The 23,189-nt window shown below is 36.7% G+C and overlaps 1 long non-coding RNA gene across 1 annotated transcript; it reads left to right on the top strand.

Annotated features, from left to right (window-relative positions):
• The first annotated feature begins 11,570 nt into the window (after positions 1-11,570).
• Positions 11,571-16,295, top strand: LOC110008164 (uncharacterized). Its single transcript, XR_002282770.2, has 3 exons — positions 11,571-11,684; positions 15,907-16,010; positions 16,100-16,295. It is a non-coding gene; the product is annotated as an uncharacterized LOC110008164 (long non-coding RNA).
• Positions 16,296-23,189: the final 6,894 nt, after the last annotated feature.

A 23,189-nucleotide genomic window follows, 5' to 3' on the forward strand; every position in this document is an offset into this window, starting at 1 on the left:
TCACCTGGGTCAATGACTCTCTCTTGACCTGCAATCTCCTTGTTTTCTGCACAGCACCAACATGGTTAATTTGCAAGACAAGTGGGCCGAAGGACCCACCCTTATCTTAGGACGGTGCACATTCATAGAGAATATGAGAAGTTAAGATGATGAAAAAGACGATGTGAATGGAGGGAGGGAAGAGAAAAGCACTAGACAAGGGGACGAGCCTAGCCTAATAGCTTGACATGTATAATGACTCGGAATGGTAGCAAGAAAGGCACAGTAACTCAGACCGACGCGGCTGCAATACTACTCAAAACCAAGGGCGACATGACTGTCCTAATCTTGTGTGGCCGCAAGACGGGCATGGTACTCAGGAACAGCACGACGGTAATACTGCTCGACAGCCAGACCGCTATGACAGTGCTAGATTGAGTCTATCCTTTAATCAAGCGAGAAGAGAAGAAGAAGGAAGAAAAGAGAACAAAGGGAAGAGACGAGACGGCAAAGATGGAAGGTCCCGACGGCTTTAAGCATCGTCGTCCATAGTTGTGGAGTAACAGCGTCATGACCCCTAAACGACGCTAGACACTACTGCTATCGGCAAAAGGGCAAGCAGTGAACTGTAGATGGCGTTAGCCATCGCAGTCAGCAACACGAGGAGGCAACATGACCCTTCGTGGGTGGCGATAGACATCGCCGTCCACGATAGGTACAAAGCGTAAGAAGCCTGAGAGCGGCAATAGACATTGTCGCGACCCTTCACAGGCGGCGATAGCCATCGCCGTTTACTAGAGATGCAGCGCACAAGAGAAAGACACACGGGCGATGATAGTCATTGTGGCGACCCTTCGCGGGCAGCGATAAGCATTACCATCTGCGAGAGACACAAAGCACAGAAGAGATCCCGTAGGCCACGATACGCATAGCCATCGCGATGGGCGTGCAGCAGGGTGAGACCCCTGTGGGTGGCGATAGGCATCACCGTCTGCGCTTGTGCAAGATGCCGAAGACACGCTTGCAGACGGCGATGAGCAGCGCCATCTGTGACCCATAAGAAGAAAGAAAAAAGGCTCGCGATCGACTATGCACATCGCCGCGTGTGACACCAATCTTAGAGTTGAAACATGAATCCGACCTGCTGCTTGAGCACGGCCTGACTCACTGTATGCTCCTTCAATAGGCGTTACGCACAATGATGACTAACATCATGCGCGAAGCTACAAGAAGGAAAAAAAAAAGAGGCATGCACGACACTGCCACTGCGGTGCATGGCCTCTAAGAAAGGCTCAGAGGAAGAAAGAAGAGAAGAAGAGGCAAAGAAAACTGAAAAGAGAGAAGAAAAGAAGAGAAAGAAAATACCTTGAGAGTAGGAGGGGTACCACTCTAAACTTTCTCTTTCATCTTTCTCTCCAAGACGCACCACGAATCCAAGGAAGAATATTATTGCTCAACGTAGTGTTTACAATGACTTTTTTCAGCCTCTTCTCAATGAGAAGTAGCGTCTATTTATAGACTAGGGCTAAAACGTGGATAGATGACCCAAAACTAACCCTAATTGATGATAATTACATCTTTTTATAATTAAATAAAATAAAAAAATAGGGTACAAAATGACTGATTTGCCCCTGCTTAACAATTGAGAAAATTTCAAAATAGTCCCTACTGAGAACTAGGGACGTTTTTTATTGTTCTCGGACGATCCGGCTTCCGAATGAACAAAAGATGATTGCCATTGCGTAGGGCTTGATGCTATGATCATTTGGATATTAATTTTAAGTCATGAATCACACTTTAAAGGCATGATCACATAACTTGAAATTCACATAGATCTTGAAAACTTTCGATCGATAATGCATCTTCATGTCGATGTTTTTCTATGATTTCTTTACTGAATTGCACTGAGCATGTCATCACGATTGCGTTGCAACAAACGGGGCGCGATTTGGTGCCCGAATGAAGTTTTGGCCATCTCCGACTTTTGGTCGAAATTTACAGTCACTTTGACTCGTTCGTGTATGGAATCCAACCGTTCATCACGTGTGGGGTTCGGACCAGTGATGACCATGTACCCTACGCAAGCTATGCAACTGGTCTCATGTCGATCGGATTGCGGGCATTGTGATTTGGTCACTCAAGTGACCAGAGGTATTGCTGATTTTTTGCATCGTGCAGCTTCGAATTGCAAACTTCTCTCTAGCTTTTCTCTCGGTTCAGTCATTGTCACGGGACATGCCATATATCAAAACGCTCGTCTTAACGAGACAAACAGATTCCAACAAGTTTAAGCACGATCTGATCTCAGAAGAGTGAGATGTGAGCATCACAACTCACTATTTGTGACTGTCCCTTTAATGGAGCTTAGTTACAGGGTGGACACACGGGAATAATGTGCAGCTCCTCCTGTTTTAGTTTTTTACCCATAACTTCTTCCTGAAGTGTCCGTTTAAGCTGAAATTTGACCTCTGGAGGTTTTCAACCATATCGGATCCAATAGCAGTAATCGCACGGCTGTTTGATGCTCCGAAAATAGGGTTTCAGTTATAAGGGTCTCTTTTAGGGTGCTAAAGGCTGATTATGCCGAAACTGTTTCTTTGTCTGCACTGCCTTAGACATATCGGAATGTGACGAAACTTGGTTGGTGACTTTTAGGAGTCCTTATAAAGATCATGGCTAATTATGGGGTCATTCTAAGACTGTCAAAATTTTCATTGTTTGTCAGGCTTTATTGATCGACTTCTCTCTTTTATTCCGCATCGGGGACCCATGGTGTTGAAAAATATCTTCAAACAGCATGCTCCGTCGAATATTGTGCTTAGAGAAAAGCGAGAAGGAAAATATTCAGAAAATTTCCTCTAGATTTATTTCTTTTTTTTTCCTAGCCACAAGACCACGTGAACACCGAGGAAAAATCCATGTAATGCTATAACTAGGATGCTCATACGTTTGGATGCATTTGTCGCGAATGCATCCGTGGAGACCTTGGGGGGAGAAAAGACTTTTGAGGGATCTTGTCGAAGTCCTCACCCTCAAGGGACTATTCATGATTCTGGCAACTGAGGATTTTGTGTGGACCCCGTTGGTCGGAATCAGGTCTATCTGGCGGCTAAGTGCCTTGCTTTATGGCACTATTCTCATTTGGTCCGGGTTTCTTTGTTTTTGGATTGACAGCCAAAAAGCCTTTGGTCGACGTTGTTCACTTCTACACCAGGTTTGCTTTTAACAAGGGTACTTATATGGGCCCCATCCTGTCGGGTCCAGTCGGGGGCTTTTTGTTAACCTGTTCCGAAGGTCTAGGCCTGTCGGCTAGGGAGGGATTTTGGCTAGGCGGCCTCATGGCGAGGCATCACCATGAAGTCTCTGACAGGTTTCACCCTGGCTTTGTCAGTTTCTTGCCTTCATGGGCCTCTTTGATTTGTTGAAATGACTTTCTTGTTTTTGGAGGGATCTTTCAGTCATTGTCCTCACCCTCAAGGAGTCTTCTTATTTTTGAAGGATCTATTGTTCATCGCCCCCACCCTCAGTGACTCTTTTTATTTTTGGTGTTTGGGAGATCTTGTCAGGCTCTCACTCCCAAGTAAGTCATCTTGTGTTTTTGATGAGGTCATGATGCTGCATTAATCTGCTTTATAGGTCCAAGCGCCCTTTGCCGATTTTCACCTGGACTGGGGAAGTAGCGTCGTAAAGACGGTTGTCACCAACCACTTTTATTTTTGGGCTCTTTTAACCACGACTTTTCGGCCATGTCCACCCCTTTTCATCCATTTTTGCTCACGGCACCCTTTCGGGTTTTCACCGTGCCCCAGTTTTTGTTTTCACGAAACTCTTTTACTCATGGTTTCGTGACCATGCCCATCCGTCGTTTTTACTCATGGTGTTCCCTTATCCAGGTATACACCATGCCCATTATTCTTTTTTTTTTTTTTTTGTGAAGGTTTTTTTAGGGTCATTCCTTCGAGACCAGTGAGAAGCCTTTTAACGTCATGCGGCCAGGACATGTACTATAGTTTAAGGCCATACAACTGGACCATGGTGGTGATGGATGGCAGTTGTTGAGGCCATTGAGTGAGTATGGTGGTAGTTTTGGCTCACTTTGGGGAAATGGCACTAGGTTGCCTATGAGAAATGGATGATGTATGGATGGAAGATAGAAAGTGGTGACCCACTAGCTGATGACGAGTATGGATGGCGGGATGGTTCGCCGTTATGTGAGCATGGGTGAAACTCACTAGGGAATGATGGATGATGGTAATGAAGTGAGTGTACTTACTGGGGAAGCAATGAAGGTGGTATGCGCACATGAACGGTTCGGTTAGGGAAGGTATGCGTGAAGATGCACGTAAAGGGCGTGTGCGCATATGTGGGGGCGTCTTTAAGGTCATGCCTGCAGGACCTGTGCAAAGCAATTTAACGTCATAAGGCCAGGACATTCACTATAGTTTAAGGTCATATAGCTTGGACCGTGGTTGTGCAATTTAAAGTCATGCGACTAGGACCATGCAGTTTAAAGTCGTGCAACTAGACCTCTGCTACAGTTTAAGGTCATATAGTTTGGACCATGAAGTTTAGGGTCGTGCACCTAGACCATTGTAGATTGTCACGTAAGTAAAGATCCGTGGGAGATAAAGGCAATGATTCGGTGAGAAGTGGACCCATTGGGGATTAATGGGGTAAATGTGACTCCACGGGATAATGAGCAATGGTATGTAGGTAACTCTGCTAAGAATGAAAGCCGGAGCACAGATGCAACCCCACTGGGGATTGAAGAGATAAGAATGACCCTAACTCCAATGCGGATAATAGGGCTGCAATACGGATGTGACTCCTACTGTGGATCATGCAGCTCCACTGGGAATTACAGTCGGGAGCACAGGTGTAACCTCATGGGGATAGAGGTATACATTTCACAGCTTAAAGTCATGCGAATGGACTATTTTTCTCGTCGTTTAACATCTTGTTGCAAGGACACGTGCAAACCCTAGGTGTGTGCCAGCGAATATGAGATAAGAAAAAGGGAGGAAAATAGGGGAGAAAGGCGCCGCTCTGGCTTTATCAACGGGTAAGGGATGGTAGAGAGGAAAGAAATAAGAGAGAGAGATGGTGACATGCACACCCCCTAGATGTGTACCAACGAATATGAGATGAGGAAGGGAGAGAAAAATAAGGAAGAGAAAGGCACCACACTGGCTTTACCAGCGGGTAAAGGGTGATAGAGAGGGAGAAAATAAGAGAGAAAGGAGAGAGAGGAGGTACATGGGCAATTACCCAAGGTGGTAGAGTTTTCTCTCTCCTCTCCCTTGAAGTTGGGAGCTATATATAATGTAAGCCTTGAAAGGGCAAGAGCTTAATTTTCATTACGCCTCCCAACTTAGTTTTTACAATTGACTTGAGCGTGCTTATATAGAGCAACCACAAAACAGCAGCGACATGCTCAGAACTAAACCAAATTGTGGAAACTTACAGTTTAAAAGAATTAAAATAAATTCCCGTTTTGGACAAAATTAAAAAATACCCTTTAATTTTTTTGAGCAAATGATAAAACCATCCCTCCCTAAGGGGCCTTTTGTCACTGCTAGACTTCAGGAGCTTCTTCAGGTGTTTGTAGCAGTGATCTGGATGATCCATCATCGTAGAATTGATGCTTGATCTGTTCTGAACATTTTGATAGCCTTTGACCGTCTTTCAATGGATTTTTAAAAAAGGAGGTAAAAATGTGGCAGAGTCCGTAATCTTCGATCACCGATTTGGTGCCATGCGTGTTCTTCCAAGTCCTCTTTTTGGTCCTGAATTGAAGAGGATACTATCACAATCATGTTGCACCCAGTTTCGTCCCATTTGATGTCTTTTTACATCTTTTCCAAATTTGTGAGGTCACCGAAAAATGGGATTCTGGTGACCGGGAAAGCGTGTCTCCTTTCAATCTTCAAATCTGTGATATCCGCCCTTTAATCGAGCATAAAGAGTATACCATCTTGTAGCCCTTCGCGATGTGGTCGCAACAGACTCAATTTCATGTCGATCCGATTTACAGATCTCGAGTTTTCTCCTTACAAAAATTGGGATGTTTTCTTTCAAAGTTCTGATTTTTCTGGTTTCAGGCTCATCTTCTCTCTAGGAAATCTCTCGCCTCATGTCATCTCATGGGCCGTGCCATATATCAAAATGACCGGGTCATCGAGACCTAGCTTGCGTCAAAATTTGAGTATGTTCTGATTCCAGACGAATGATCTGTGAGTTTGAAAATCATCTCGAGAGGTGAAAATGCAATCTCCATTGGTGGAGACTGGTTCTCTAAGGTCACACCGCAATAATGTAAAACCTCCCGTTTTATAGTAATTTGGGCACAAAATGGTTCTATGAGGTTCGATTGAGCCCAAATTTGATCCCCATAGGTTTTTTGACATTCTAAATCCAATGGCAGTGGTCTGGTACCTTTTGAGGCTCCGAGAAAGGGGCTGTAATTATAGGGTCCCTTTTTAGCATGATAGGAACTAGAATTGAGAACTGAGTTTCGCCTTGATCATATCAAAACATATCGGAATGTGACAAAACTTTGTGAGCATCTCTCGAGCACCCCAAGCTGCCCTTTTCATGCCTTTCGTGGCCGTTCCAGTACGTTTTCAGAGGTTGCCCAGTTTTAGGCTTATTTTTGCAGTGTTCTCATGGCCAGGCAATGTCTTGGGTATCGGCAGGACTAGGTCGTCACTGGCTCTCTCCTTATTCACATGGGCTTATAAAAGTACGACATAATGACTTGCAACAGTCCGGTTAATTGCCTCGGTTGGTCCGGTTTCGATTCAAACCACTCCCAGCCCCATGTCCGGTTAACCGTTCCGATTCGATTTTGCTAACACTGACGGTGACCTTAAGGTTACCCACTGAAACACTGGCTTTAGAAGAGCCAATTGCAAGAGAAGAGGAAGTGTCTTTAGAGCTATTCTTAAAATTGAGACTGATGGAGAGTCCAACAGTAACTGTATGGGCATGAGGTGCAGTGGTTTTAGAACCACCCATGCAATTAACAATAATGGATTTACCATTGATGCTGGTATAGAGGGGACAAAGGGTTTGAGGGCGGAAAAAGGGTTTGAGGGCCCTTTCCCAAGTTTACCTAGGCTTGAGCCTTGGTGCGAAGAGTTAAGTGACTTCGCAGGAGATAAGCGAGAGCAGTAGATTGAAAACCCTTGCTTCCCATAAATGAGTTCAAGAATGTAGGGATTATGAAATCCCCAACCCGGAGGTAGGAGTTAGTGAACTCCATAGCTATTTTTAGGTGAGAGTGAAGTGTTATATCGGTTTTTGAGTGGACTGAACTAACTATAGGGTGGCGTGTCCCAGTGGATTTGCTAATTGGTAGGGACTAGATTCTCATCGCTTGGGCGCTTGGAGGAGCATGGCTCGATAACCCCCTCTCAAACAAGCGCTTGACCCACGTGTGCATGTGTGAGCGTGTGTCATGTGCGGATAGGTATCCAACAATGAGAGGACTTTAAAATGGTCAAGAGGTGGACTCGAACACCTATCTCATCAGTTGAGTTCGTGAGACACGCCCAGGCCTTAGCCCTATTAGATATATCTGAGAGCCCTCTGGTTGTCCTCGTGTGCGACTTGAATTCGGCCCCCTCACTCGTCGATACTACACTAAGACTCTCACTCAAAAATAGCTCTTGAAATTCACCTATTGTAACCTCCTCTTAATGTGTGTTCTTATGTGGAATGGGAATTCTAGTTTAGATATTAAAGTGATAGAGAAGAAGAAGAAGAGATAGATAAGAAAATGAAGAATAAAAAAAAGGAATAATAGTGGATTGGGGGGGGGGGGGGGGGCAGTGTAAAGACTGGAGGCAAGAAAAGCTACTAGGCACGAAACCCCAGTATCCAGAGGATTTTAAAAGGAGTGAAGTCTTTTTGTTTATTTATTTTATATATATATATATATGGAAAAATCTGGGATTAGCCCACTAGCTCATATGAACATGTGAGCCCAACAATCTGAGCTGATATGACGGTCACGATCTCATTTCGTATTTGAATTTTTATTTTTTTCTACAAATCCAAATTACTTAAAATTTTAGGTGTATGTTCTTCTCATCAAGGCGCAATTAATAAAAAAATAAAAAAATTTATTTACAAAAATAAAATAATCAAAATACCCCCAAAACTTTTCGAGGGTATTTTGATCAATTTATTTCCTGTAAAATATTTTTTTGATATTTTTCTAAGATTCAAATATTTTTGATGAACACACTCCTAAAATTTCAAGTGATTAGAAATTGTAGAAAAACAATTAAAATTAAAACACTACCGAACATCCGTGATGGTCAGATTGGGCCAGATTCAATCTGGGAAATTGGGCTTATATGTTCATATGAGCTAGTGGGCTAATCCCAACCTTTTCCTATATATATATATATATCATCATCACCGTCCAAAGTTCATCGCATGTTCACAATTGCCCATTAGTATTTCATTTTTTATTTTTATTTTACAAATCAGAATGATCTGAAATTTGGAGAGTGTGTTTATAAAAAATAGGTGAATCTACGAAAAATATCAAAACAATATTTTATATGAAATAAATTGACCAAATAACCTCAAAAATATCTTGATCAATTTTGTTTCACGAATTATTTGTTTTATATTTTTATTAAGTGTGCCTCACTAAGATGTATGCATGTTTCAAATTTCAGATCATTCTGATTTGTAAAATAAAAAAAGAAAAATGAAACACTACCGCACAATTATGACTATGCGATGAACTTTACAAGGTAATGAGGGTAGGCGAAATCACTGTTCATTTTGCCTATGAGCGTTGGGAAGAGTTTTCCATATATAGAATATATATATATATATATATATATATATATATATATATATATATATATATATATATATATATATATATATATATATATATATATATATATATATGGACAACGTTTTTGTACGGCTATGTGCATACTGCTACTACAGTAAACGCTCAACGGCCCAGATCGAATCTGGGCCGATTCGACGACCACAGTTGTCTGAGAGTGTTTGAATTTTAATATTTTTTCTACAAATTAAAATAATTTAAAATTTGAAGCATGTGTACATCTTAGTGAGGCGCGCCTCATAAATATATAAAAATAATAATTTGCAAAAAATAAATTGACCAAAATGACCCTGCAACTTTTTGGAGGTATTTGGGTCTTTTATTTCATGTAAAATATTTTTTTGATATTTTTTGTAGATTCGCTTATTTTTATGAATACATGCTCCAAATTTCAGATTATTCTGATTTGTTGAAAGAAAATGAAAAATAAAACACTATCAGACATTCATGATTGTCAAATCGGCCCAGATTCGATCTGGGTCATTTCGATGTTTATTGTAGCAGTATACGAATTGGCGTACCGTAGCATCTTCCTATATATATATATGAGGTTTGTCTAGAGTTAACAACCCCTCAAAATACAAAGGTTCAAGTTAGAAGGGGTTGTGATGGGTGTATTTATCAAAACAATCATTTTTTTAATTAAAAAATTATTTAAATATATAACTTTACCACTAAGCAATGGCAAGTTTGAAATTTTCACAAAAGTACAATAGTATTTTGGGAATTAGTGTCTTGGAACTTTATTTGTAGAATATCATTGTCCTTTAGTTAAAATTTCAATTTTAGTCGTTATGGAGATGACAAAAATACCCTTTGTCTTATAGTAATATTTACAAATTTGCGCCACAAAAGTAACTTTTGTTTAAAAATAGACAACAAAATTAATAAATCCACCTTTCACAACTCTCTCTATCTTGAACCTTTGTGAAGTTTAGAATATCCCATATATAACTTTAGCATCATGCATATTATTATGTAATTTCCTGAGAATGAATATCAAAGAAGTTCTTATGTTTTACATTAACTTCTCATGCTTTTAATTTTTCCCATAACTCATCATCTTGCTTTGTTAATAAATTGAAGATGGAATTGAAGTTTTTGACGAAAGTTATGTGCCTGCAAAATAGGTTATGACCATTTTTTTAGAAAGTTCTATGCCTGAAAAATAGATCATGAAAAATAAAGAGAGAGAGAGAGAGAGAGTGAGAGAGAAAGAGAGAGAGATGATATCATATTTGGTAGTAACTATAAGATTGATCATTATCTAAGTTAATAAAAAGTAAGAGAAATCCCAAATTCTAAGAGATGCCTTCCATTTTTAAAAAAGTATATATTCCCTAAATTGTGTATTTGTCTTTTTCTCAATTTTTGAGGACTATGAGATTTTGTTAGAAAACCAAATATGAGAGAGAGAGAGGGAGAGCGCTTCTCTATCCAATCACACAATTTCTAGGATAGATTACTTTCCTTTTAAAATTTAGATGATGAAGATAGAGTTAGAAAATAGCTAAGGAGATGAGATAGATGGAGAGAGATTTAAGGAGAGGATATAAATGGGTGATATTGTACATCTTCTTCTAAAGAATATCTTTCTAAGAAAATAAATCCACCTAATCCATATTGCTTACTATCTAGCTCTTCATTGCTTCCAAACTTTTTCTTCAAGTAAAAGTCCAATTATATTTGATACCCTAATACATGAACGGCAAAAACAGGTTAGGGAGAAAAATTAGTAAGGTTTTTCTTTTTTTTAATAAATACATGATATGAAATTATCAATAGAGATGAAAACATTAGAGAGAAAGCATTTCCCATCACCCAACCTTGCTTATTTTGTTGACAAGTGTCTTTTTTTTATTATTATTATCTATTTTTTTACTATTTATGAGATATGCATGTAAATGTCTCTTTTTATGTCCTCCCACTCTCTCTCCATATTTAAAACTATATTTGATATACATGTAAATTTTTATGGCCTAACTCTCTCTCTCCATATTTAAAACCCTATTAGATATGCATGCAAATTTTTTGGGGATGTTCCTACATTAGATATACATGCAAGCTCTTCTTTTTATGGCCTCTTTGTGTGTATTCACATTTATAATGTAGCCTTTCTCTTTCTCTTTTTTAGTTACCCTAGTCCCTCTCTCTCTCTCTCTACGTGGTCTCTGTCCCTTTGTCTTTCAACTTAAGTTTTATCTCTCATCCTGGTCTCTCTCTCTCCACATTTAAAATTTATTAGATATGCGTGCAACTTTTTTGAAAATGATCATTCATTAGAAAACCGTAATAGTATTATTAAAACTGCAAGAGTTGCTAAGGGATCGTGATTTTCTATATTTATGGCACATATGATTTGAGCACTCTTATTACATGAATGATACATAGAGTTGCATTCTTAAACGTAGTCAGTCTTGATATCCTAGTGCATTGCAGATGTTATCCAGCAAAATAATACTATCATCTATAGTATGAAGATATTTGCTTTATGTATTTTTATATTTCATTTTTAGGTGCAACACACGTAATCCATAATTTTATTTGGAGTTTAATATATCTTAAAAATTCTTGTTAAGATTTTATATTTTAAGTTAATAAACTATAGTTTAAAAATATTTTGACTTTTGTTTTTTAGATTTGCATATCATCATTTAAAAAATTTAAATATAATTTAAATAAAACTCACTTCTCTTCGCACCTCTGCATTCTCCACACGCCTCTCGCCTGCAACTGCCAATCGGTCGCCCTCACTTCTCGCCTGCAACAACCAGCAGCTCACCTACAACATCCAGCCTCTCTTCTTCCTTCCTCGCCATATTTGAAGGTAACTCTCTCCTCTCTCTCTCTCTCTTGCATTTATAAAAAATGGTATTCTTCTCAACTCTCTCACTCTCTATTGAGAAGGGTTTCACAACTCGCTCCCTCTCTCATCTCTCAGATACCCCAGATCTGCTTGCAGTTAACCTAGCCCTTTCTTTCCCTCTCTCTCAAATTGATTTATTTTACAGATCTACCAAAAAAGTTAGCCTGTCCTCTCTCAATCTCTCTAAAAAATGTCACTAGTTTTTTTTTTGGGGGTGTGATTGTTAGGTTTATATGAAATAGAAATAGAGGTCACTATATTTTTTTTCTTGAGAATGTTAGTTGAAGAGCTAGGCTTTTTTCTTTGTCTTGTCTTTGATTGTTACCTTTAGAACAAGATTGGTCCTGAAAAAGTGCTTGGATTTAGGGCATGTTTGATTCGCGTGAAATATTTTTCTTGTAGGAAATTAATTTTTTAGGAAATGGATTTCTTAGATTTAGATTTCACATGTTTTTTTTCTCATGTTTGGTAATACTATCTAAATTTCCTATGAAATCATTTTCTTTCGTTTGTTAAACTATTTGGGAATCTACTCTTCTGAAATATGGAATGTTAGCTATTTTCTCTTTCTAGAAATCCAATCTCTCTTTCTGTCGCTAAAAATCCAATCGCTCTCTAAAACCCATCCTCTCTGTTTGGAAACCCAATCTCTCTTTCTCTAGCTAAAACCCTATTCTCTCTCTAGAAACCCAATCTTGCTTACCCTTTTTAAAAATCTTTTATCTTTCTCTATTTAAAAACCCATTCTCTCTCTAAAAACCCCATCTTTCTTTCTCTTTCAAAAAACCCATTATCTCTTTCTCTCTCTAAAAGCCCAATCTATCTTTCTATTTAAAAAGCTATTCTCTCACTAAAAACCCAATATCTCTCTAAAAACTTATTATCTCTCTAGAAATCCAATCTCTCTTTCTCTCTCTAAAATTTTATTCTCTCTTTAAAACTCATTCTCTCCATTTCTCTCTTTAAAAACTAATTATCTGTCTAGAAACTCAATCTCTCTTTCTCTTTCTAAAAACCCATTCTCTCTTTCTATCTCTAAAAACTCATTCTCTCTCTAAAAATCCATTTTTCTTTCTCTCTAAAAACATATTTTCTCACTAAAAACCCAATCTCTCTCTCTGAAAACCATTCTCTCTCTAAAAACTCAATCTTTCTTTCTCTCTCTAAAAATCCATTCTCACGCTTTAAAAATTTGATCTCTATTTATCTTTAAAGATTAATTCTCTCTCTGGAAACCCATCTCTCTAAATCCAATCTCTCTGTCTCTCTATAAAATACATTTTCTCTCTCTAAAAACCCAATATCTCTTTCTCTTTCTAAAAACTCATTCTCTTTTTTCTCTCTAAAAAACAATCTCTCTTTCTCTCTCTAAAAGTTATTATCTCTCTCTAGAAACCCAATCTCTCTCTTTAAAGACCCATCCTCTTACTCTAGAAATCCAATCTCTCTTTCTCTCTCTAAAAACCCACCCTCGGTAGAAATTCAATCTCCCTTTCTCTATGTTAAATCCCATTCTCTTTCTCTCTCTAAAAATTCATTCCCCTTCTAACAATATACTCTTCTCTCTAAAAACCCATTTTGTTTATCTAGAAACCCAATATATATTTCTCTCTCTAAAAATCCATTCTCTTTAGAAACCAATCTCTCTCTAAAAATCCATTATCTCTTTAGAAACTCAATCTCTCTTGCTCTCTCAAAAACCCATTCTCTCTCTAGAAACCTAATCTCTCTTTCTCTCTTTAAAAACTCATTCTCTCTCTATAAACCCAATATCTCTTTCTCTATCTAGAGACTCTCTCTCTAAAAACCCAAGCTCTCTTTCTCTCTCTAAAAATCCAAACTCCCTTTCTCTCTCTAGAAATCCAAGCTCTTTTTCTCTCTCTAAAAACTCAATCTCTTTCTCTATCTATAAATCAATCTCTTTCTCTCTCTCTAGAAACATAATCTCTCCTCTCTAGAAACATAATCTCTTATGGGCTGGGCCCAAACCCAATATATTATTTTCAGGTTTGGTTGGGATGGGCCAGGCTTTGATAATACATATTCAGGGGCGGGGTGGGATTTTCGTGCCGGGCCTTACCGGAGCAGGCCAAAGCATTTTCGGGCTTTGCCGAGCCTCGGGCCAACCCAGTCCGATGGCAGACCTCCTTACCGCCCCCGATTATTTTGAAAGAAATTGGAATTACCTATGTAGGTATGATTCCAATTTCTTAGATTTTTGGACACTTTTCATGGAAATTAATTTCCTAAGTAAAAAGATTTTTTACTCTTGTGATGAACCAAACGTGAGAAATTAGTTATTTTTTAAGAAAATAATTTTTAAGAAATCATTTTCATAGGAACCAAACATGCCCTTAATTTGATTTGTTTTTCTGTAAATTTGATATTTATTACCGTTAGGATCTTTGTGGAATGTGATGAGCTCTTTGTTCATTCAAGTTGTGTTTTGCATTGATCTGCATGGTTATTCTTCTCTTTTGGATATCCAACAAGTTCAAGTTCTCTTTTCTTTTAGTAATCTAAAGTTCTAGTTTTTTGCTTTGCGTGATGGATGGTTGCCTATGCATGGATTTGACTTTGATTTGGATATGATCATTAGCTGTTTAATCGTAATTAGCATTTTTCCCCTTGTTCTAATTGTTCTTCTGTGTTCCTACTATTATTTCTCTCTCTGAGATGGTAGTTTATCTATATTTATATTGGCATCTAAATATTACATTCTCTATTGACTTTATTTTGTTAAGAACCATTGAGTTCTATGATTTAGCAAGGGTGCGGTTTGTATGGAGCCAAGGCTCTAAACAACTCACCTTCAAATAGTATCGAGAAATGTGGTTTTAATACTGAAAATATTTGTAATAGCCTTAAAATATATTTTTATATTTAATTATACAATTTAAAGCTTCAAAAAGAGTGTAGATCAAGCAGATCTATGGAAACTTGAAAATCTAAAAAATTGACGGTCCAAAAATGCGTTACAAGATGCACTATTTCCAAAATTTGAAATCTATTTTTTTCTTATGTCCACGCATCTTGATGTTGCGATGATCAATTTGAAGATATCTGGGCATCAAAACAACCTCTTCTAGTAAATTTTTTGAAGTGAGCTCTAATTTGATTGTTTAGATACTCGACTGTATATAAACTTTTTCTTTATATAAATATATTTGGTCAAATATGGTTTTTGACAAATGCATGAAATCACTCCCCTATAATACAAGGTATGCACCAAATAATTAACGAAAAGAATAATATACAATGAGAGTGTTTACCTTTAGTACAAGGTGGTTGCAATTAATATCGACCATTAGATATGAAATTGTGTGACTGCATTTAGTCTACCAAGTGCAAACTTCAAAAGAAATTTTCTCGAACTTTGTCACACACTCGAGTTATCAAATTTCACATCAGATGGTTATAAGTATCGTGGCCTCCTTGTATGAGAGGTAAATGGTCTCACTGTATATAATCCCTTAACAAAATAATATTATATAAAGTGTATTAATTTCACATGAGATAGCCTTATCCTAATTTTTAAGACAAGGAGACCCTCTTTCACCATTTTTATATACTTTGGTAGCTGAGAGCTTTAGTGTCATGCTTAATGGATTGACAGTGCAAAGGATCATATCAGGTGTTAATATTGGTAATAATGGTCTTATAATATCACATTTACAGTATGTTGATGATACCATTATATTATGTGATCCCACGGTTAAAGAAATCACTTGCCTATGGATTTTATTGAAAAGTGTGAAACTTTCAATTAGGCTGAAAGTTAATTTGAGTAAAACTAAGCTCATTGGTATTGGTTGTTCGCAAATGCTAGTTTCAATAATGACACATTTATTAGGTTGTGGTGTTGAGTCTTTCTGGGTGCTTATTCTGAGAGATAAATATGGAATGGATTTGAACTTTGGCCTCATTAAAAGTCCAAGAAACAAGATAAGTTTGTCCCATGTTTGAAGAGGTATTGACTATGAGAGATCTATGTATCTACGACAATTCCGAAAAATAGTGGGGAATGGAGAATCCATTATCTTTTGGTTTGACAAATGGATTGGAGATGAACCGTTGAGATACCTTTTCCCTGAGGTTTTCTCAAAAGCTTTAAACCCACTAGCATCTATCAAGGAGGCTAGTGGGGTGTTTATACTAATATTGTTTGGTCCAATCCTTGCAGATACAGGAGAGGTACAAATAGATTCATTGAGGAGTATCAGACATTGTTGGAATTATTAAATGACACATATTTGGCTCCAAATATGGATGATAGCGCTTCTTGAGGTTTTCTCAAAAGCTTTAAACCCACTAACATCTGTCAAGGAGGCTAGTGGGGATGTTTATACTAATATTATTTGGTCCATTCCTTGCAGGTATAGTAGAAGAACATACATATTCATTGAGGAGTATCAGACATTGTTAGAATTATTGAATGACACATATTTGACTCCAAATATGGATGATAGCTTTATTTGGGATCTTACGCCTTCGGGAGATTTTTTAGTTAAATCAACCTACAATTATTATTTTCTTATCATTGGATAAAGTTGGATGTTGATTTATTTAAAATTAAGACATTGCATGTGCATCTTAAACTGCCGCTACTCTTATGGATTATGTGTCAAAACAAATTAGCAACTGTTGGCAGTTGAAGCTGATTGGTTCCTTGCACATAAGGATAGTAGAATTATTCCTAAAAGTCTTATCATTAGCAATCCCTTGGCAGTGGCGACTATGGGTGTTACCAACAACACTCATAGTGAGGTTATTTGGATACCACCACCAGTGAATTCTTTCAAACTTAATTTTGATGGAAGTTCACTTGACAATCCAGGGCCAGTTGGCTATGGTGGGTTCATCATAAATAATTTGGGTCACATTATATTTTCTTACTCCGGTCCTTGAGGTATCACAACAACAAACGAGGTGGAAGCACGAGGTTTATTAAAAAGTTTGAGACTGCTATGCACTTTGGAAGGGGGCAGGATTATCGAAGGAGACTCGGTAAATGTCATTGCTTGGAGTAAGAGAATGACCCATATTCCTTAGAGATTAAGGACTATTTTTCATCAAATTTGGGATATTTTGTTAACCTCTATGGCAACGGTCCAACAGTGTTATAGAGAGGCGAATGAAGATGCCAATGTTCTTACCAAAGGAGGAGTCCATACTCCCTCTCTATTGGTTACTTCATTTCTGTAATCTTATTTCTTTGCTTGAACATCTTGTATTTCATATATGAATTAATGATACGTTGTACGTTACTGTTAAAAAAAAAAAAAGATAGCCTCATCTTAATAAGCCGTAACGCACATACCACAGTATATAATATGAACTAAGGTCATATCAATTTACAACACCATAAACCACATACGATGTGCAACAATTACTCAAAATAGTGAAGCAAGGAAACAAGTGGGATTTTCTTGATAAACTACATGCACAATATTGCATGATTTGAGGATTCTATATTTAACTATTACATTATAGACACCCCCTTCGAAATTCTGGCTAAGGGAACTCCTAAAAAACCTCCATTTTGAGCTTAAAGGACCACACAAATTTTAGTAGACCATAGGCAACCTAGATCTAATAAAAGTGCTCCAAAATTATTGAAGCATATCCCAACTTGAAGTAGAGCCCGAGATAACTCCAACAGTCCAAGAATCACCTGAATCAGACCGACGGATAAAAAGAGCTAACAAATGACGATTTAGTCCTTGTGAGACCCAACTACAGGGTTGTGGGCCGGGCTGTAGTGCAGCCTGGTAGGCCCAAACATTGCCTGATGATGCAATAAAGGTGTTATGACATAATTAATACATTTTATGATGCAGTAAGGGCGTTTTCTTTAATTGAATAAGGCTAAAGCTTCAAGATAAATAAATAAAAAAATCGAAAATATTTCAAACAGATCAAGAACAATCACCAATTGAATTCTACAAATACCCGCTCCATAACCCAAAAAAAGGACAAAGAAAAAATCCCTCAAAAATTTTCAAAATTAGAAAAATAGCCCAAAAATACCCAAAAATAGGAAAACCCTTAGAAATTTCCTAAAATTTAGTAAAAATCTCAAAAAAATAATAGAAAATCTCAGAATTCATATTCAACCTTTGGAGATCCCAAAACCCTTAGAAAACTAAGGAAAATTCTTCTCCAATCCTAAGAAATACCAAGAAAAGCTATAGTAGACCTTACCTAAAATCTTCAGCTTTTCTCATGACTTAAGAACCCTAGATCTAGGTCAAAGAAACTTAGATCTATCAATTCCAACAAAAAAAATGTATTAAAAAAAAAATGGTGGCATAAATTGGAAGAGTGGCAAGATCCACGCTTGAAACTCCAGATTTCGGGTCTTTAGAGGTAAGTATCTATATATGTGCATGATTTAATTTGTTTTTCTTCATTTAATTCTCTAATTTATTTTATTTTTTTGTAAATTAATTTATTATTAGATTTAAAAACATTTTTTTTAGGTCAAAATACGGATTTGGATCTGCCGCTGTCAGTGGACTCAGAAAAAAACCAGATGTATAGATCTGTGATTCTTTTGAGCCCATAAAAAAGACCGGAAGTATAGATCTAGGATTCTTTTGAGCCCATAATTCAAGCGACCTCACTTTCTTTACATTTTCAAAAACTAACTCAATTTTTTTTAAGATTTGAGCAGATCTCATCTGAGAAATCGACGCAGATCGGAGTGTAAACATACATCCTCAAAGCACTTTCTTGATATTTTAGAGAAGTCAGATGTCATTCTTGAAGGGTGAGAATTTTTCGGATCAGGTTTGGATCCACCTAGATCTAGATCTGGATCCAAATAGTACATACCAGATCCTATACATTTGGATCAAGATCCAAGTCCAAAATTATAGATAAGATTCGGTTATGAATCCAGATTACTCTCGGCGCTCATTCTCTCTTCCCCCTTTCACACATGTTTGTGTAATCGATCTCTCTCTTCATGTTCTGGTGCAATTTGCCTTTCTATTCAATGATGATTTTTCTACTATACATTTTGTCTATTAATGTGGTTTCCCGTCTTCCTCTCTCTCTCAAATCTTTCGTACTATTTTCTTGCACTAAAAGAGTGCTTGTCTTGGAAGGATGAATGATATGATAAAGGGGATCCTATTAAAAAAATATTGGAACTTGTCGTCTTTCTCTGTCTAACATTCTCTCTCTTAAAATACTTGTAAGTACACGGGATCCTATCAAAATATGAGAACTTGCCGTCTTTCTCTCTCTAACATGCCTTATACTCTCTTAAAGAAGCTTTCCCGATATCTCTCTCCTAATGAATCTGAATGTGTTGGTGGCTCTCTTTGAACGAGCCATATTTTTCTCTCTAACAAGTTCGCTCTTTGAAAATGTCCAATCTTTTTCTCTATGAATTGGAATCTTTCTTTCTTGAAGAAGCTCTCTTTGGGAATGCCCCATCTTTTTCTGCTTGCTAAATCTGAATATGTTGGTGGCTCACCTGTCTCTTTCCTAGATATTGTTGTTTCTTTCTCTGTCATGCGCTTTCTCACCCATCTCTTTCCTAGATCTTGCTGTTTCTCTTTCTATCATGCACTTTCTCTTTCTATCGGCAAGTCGCATCAAACTCGCCTGAGTTGACACGAAAATCGGACCCTTGTGTCGATTCCACTAAAATCGATCATGCACTTTCTCTCTTCAAAAAGCTTTTTGAAAGTGATGACCGATTCCACTAAAATATATCATGCACGATTCCACTAAAATATATCATGCACTTTCTCTCTTCAAAAAGCTCTTTGAAAATGCCTGATTCCACTAAAATATATCATGCACTTTCTCTTTTCAAAAAGCTCTTTGAAAATACTTCATCTCTCTCTACTAGTGACTGAAAAATCGACGAGTCACATCGAACTCGCCCGAGTTGACATGAGAATCAGTCCTCTTGTGTAGATTCTACTAAAAAAAATTGAAATTCCCGGTGATTTGTTACGTCTAACAAATCGCCGCATGATGTCATGAAGCACCGATTCTTCTACACTGTATCCGCATGACATCATGAAGTGCCATTCTTCTACAGTGTATGAGCATGATGTCATGAAGCGCCGATTCTTATATAGAGTATGACATCTAACAAATCGCCGCATGACGTCATGAAGCGCCGATTCTTCTACAGTGTATCCGGATGATGTCATGAAGTGCCGATTCTTCTACAGTGTTTGAGCATGATGTCATGAAGCGCCGATTCTTCTATATGTATGAGCGCCTGAAGCGCCATTCTTCTATAGTGTATGAGCGCCGATTCTTCTACAATATAAGATGTGGGCATTCTTATAAATTTCATAGTAAAATAGGTCAAGGAACTAGGTACATGAGGTTCGCACACCTCCCATGCATCCCTAGTTGTTTTGCACGCATTACAAACGTTGAGTACAAAGAAGCATTTATTCACGGGTTTTCTTCCACCTTTTCGATGTGAGATATTGTGAAAAGGTAATAGCTTGAAACGTTTATATATTATAGAACTTTATTTACGCTATTGATATCACCATGTTGCATGTGGTATACCCAATGGTTTAAAAAACAGATCGGTGCCCTGGATCGAGCACCCAAAAACTCATCCGGATCGGTGAATAGGCGATCCCGATCGGGAATCAGCCAAATTGATTTGATTTAGTCTTTAAAAAAATCCTAAAAAATTACTAAAATTTATTATAAATGTTGTTTTTTAGGAATCCAATAAAAAATGGGGGTACTCCATTAAGAAGTTTCATTTTTTTGCATAAATATATAAATATTGATATGCTTTTTCCTACATAAACTACTGTTAACCATTAAATTTACATCACACAAAAGGATAAGCATAGAATTATCATAAATGAAGTATATCATCATACATGGACTACAATAAAGAATGGATTAAATCGATGAAAAAATAGTCACCAAAATCTCGCATTGGTAGAAAACCTAGTCCACTAAAAAACCCAAATTATTACAACCTAACTAACTATAATCCAAAATTATTACAACATAATTAATTATAATATTATACACTTAAATTGAAATTGTTGGTTTACATTTTATAATTATTTTACTATACAAATAATAACAAATCCAAAATATCTTATAATATCATCTAATTTTAGATATATTATTGACCACTGTAAAAAAAAATAATACATTGTAAAATTTATAATGCAATTTTTTTTTCCAAAAATCTAGTTTTTTTAAGTTTCTAAAATAAATTTAGTAGAAGAGATTGTTAGTAGAGATAGAGATAGATATTTCAAATAGCCTTAGTGTATGAACCCTATCTTTAAATTAATATTCCTAAATTTATGTTAATGACCATCATGTTATAAAAATAAAAAATATAATTAGACAATTTATTCCTAATTAAAAAAAAATTCTAACAATAGTCATTTCATATATGAGAGAAAAAAAAAGAGCTAACATGCTTCAAGCCTATATTGTATTATCTTTATATATTTAATTTAAGTTTACGAAAATCGCAGCTCAAATGCGTGTTTGAAAAACATGATACTTGTTGTATTAATTTTTATTTATTTATTGACAAGAAATACTTGTTGTATTACCTTTTCTTTTTTTTGACAAGAAAAATAAGAATATGTTGTTGCCTAGGTATCTTTTATTTTAATTTTTGACAAAAAGAATTTGTTTTTGACAAGAAAACTAAGAAGATGATACTTTTTATTTTATTTTATTTTTTGATAAAAAAAGTGTTTTTGACAAGAATAATAAGAAGATGGTTCGTTTTAATTTATTTTTTTTAAAAAAAAGATGCTTGAGAGAATTTGAATTAAAGACCTCTACCATCAAAGATGGACATGATAACCACTACGCCACAACACCACTAAACATGATAGCTTTCATAATAAAAGCATATATTACCTTTCCAAACTGGCAGTGGGAATTGTCCCACATCGAAAAATTCAAGGACTGTTAATGGGTATAAAAGACTTGAGGACGCTCATATCAATAATAAATGCATGAGGCATGGGGCCTCTTGATGGTTGTGGTGACTATCAATAATAAATTAATAAACCCCGTTTTGAAAAACAATATCTCAATTACCCTCGGGCGGTTCAGCGGTTTACTATTGAGACTCGAGCGGACTCTATCGATTTTCCGATAGCGGACTCGCTGGGTGATTTATTGTAGAGACTCGAGCAGACTCCGTCGGTTGACCGTGCAGGTTACTGTAGAGACTCGGGTAGACTCACCGATTTTTCTCGAGAACCGGCGATTCCTCACGTGGAGGTCGTTGGTTCGAATCCTCATATGAAGGTGGCTGTTTTGAAATTTAGAAACGTTGTTTTTTTTCCTTTTTTTCAAATTTTTTTTCTTATAAAAAATATACAACGTTTCTTGTAAAAAGAAAAAATGAAAGGTTCTTATCAATTTCGCTTTTTGTCAAAAAAATTTTCTTATCAAAAAAATAAAAAGTTTTTTGCAAAAAAAAATAAAAGGTTCTTATCAATCCCTTTTCTTGTCAAATTTCTTTTTCTTGTCAAAAAAAAAACAAAGTAATAAAAGTTCTTGTCAAAAAATAAATAACAAGTCTAATATATTAAAAAAAAAAAAAGTAACACAACAAGTATTTTTTGTCAAAAAAAAAAAAAGCGTTCTTGCTAAAAAAAGCAAAATGTAATACGACAACATTTCTTGTAAAAAAATAAAAGTTTTTTGTCAAAAAAATTAGAAGGTTCTTGTCAAAAAATCATTCTTTATTGAAGTCTATGTATGATGATATACTTCATTCATGGTAATTCCATGATTGTTATTTTGTGTGATGTAATTTGACGGTTAAAATAAGTTCATATAGGAAAAGAACATCTCAATATTCATAAATTGATGAAAAAATGAAAATTAATAATGTAATATCCCGATTTTTTATTGGATTCCTAAAAAATAACATTTATAATGAATTTTAATAATTTTCTTGGATTTTTTGTAAGGATTAATCCGACCGATTCCTTTCCAGATCGCCGATTCACAGATCCAGATGGGTTTTTGAGGCGCCCCATCTGAACCACCAATCCGTTTTTTAAACGACTGGTTGAATCTGTGCGTTGGTGGCTCTCCTATCTCTCTTTGAACCCCTATCTCTCTCTAACATGCTCTCCCCCCCTCTCTCTCTCCCTATGATGCACTCTCTTTGGAAATGCCCCTTTTCTCACTCTCTCTCTCTCTCTCTCAATCTGAATGTGTCAAAGCTTTCCTATCTCTCTTAGAGCTCTCTTTGGAGATTGCTTGTGACGTTTTTGGACAGTCTAGTGTTATTGAGAGGGCAATGGGGATGAGGCTCCATGATCAGCTTTATCCATCACATGAAGTGGAACATATATATTTTAAAAAAGCTGGGTTGGATTTGGATTTGGATCCAAGTTGGATCTGGATCGAATCTATTTAGATTCGGATCCAATCTGAATTTTTATTTGGATCTAATCTGAATTTTTATTT

Source organism: Amborella trichopoda, chromosome 5, assembly GCF_054954075.1.
Source record: "Amborella trichopoda isolate Santa Cruz 75 chromosome 5, AtrichopodaSantaCruz75HAP2 v2.0, whole genome shotgun sequence".
In the NCBI taxonomy this organism is placed as follows: Eukaryota; Viridiplantae; Streptophyta; class Magnoliopsida; order Amborellales; family Amborellaceae; genus Amborella; species Amborella trichopoda.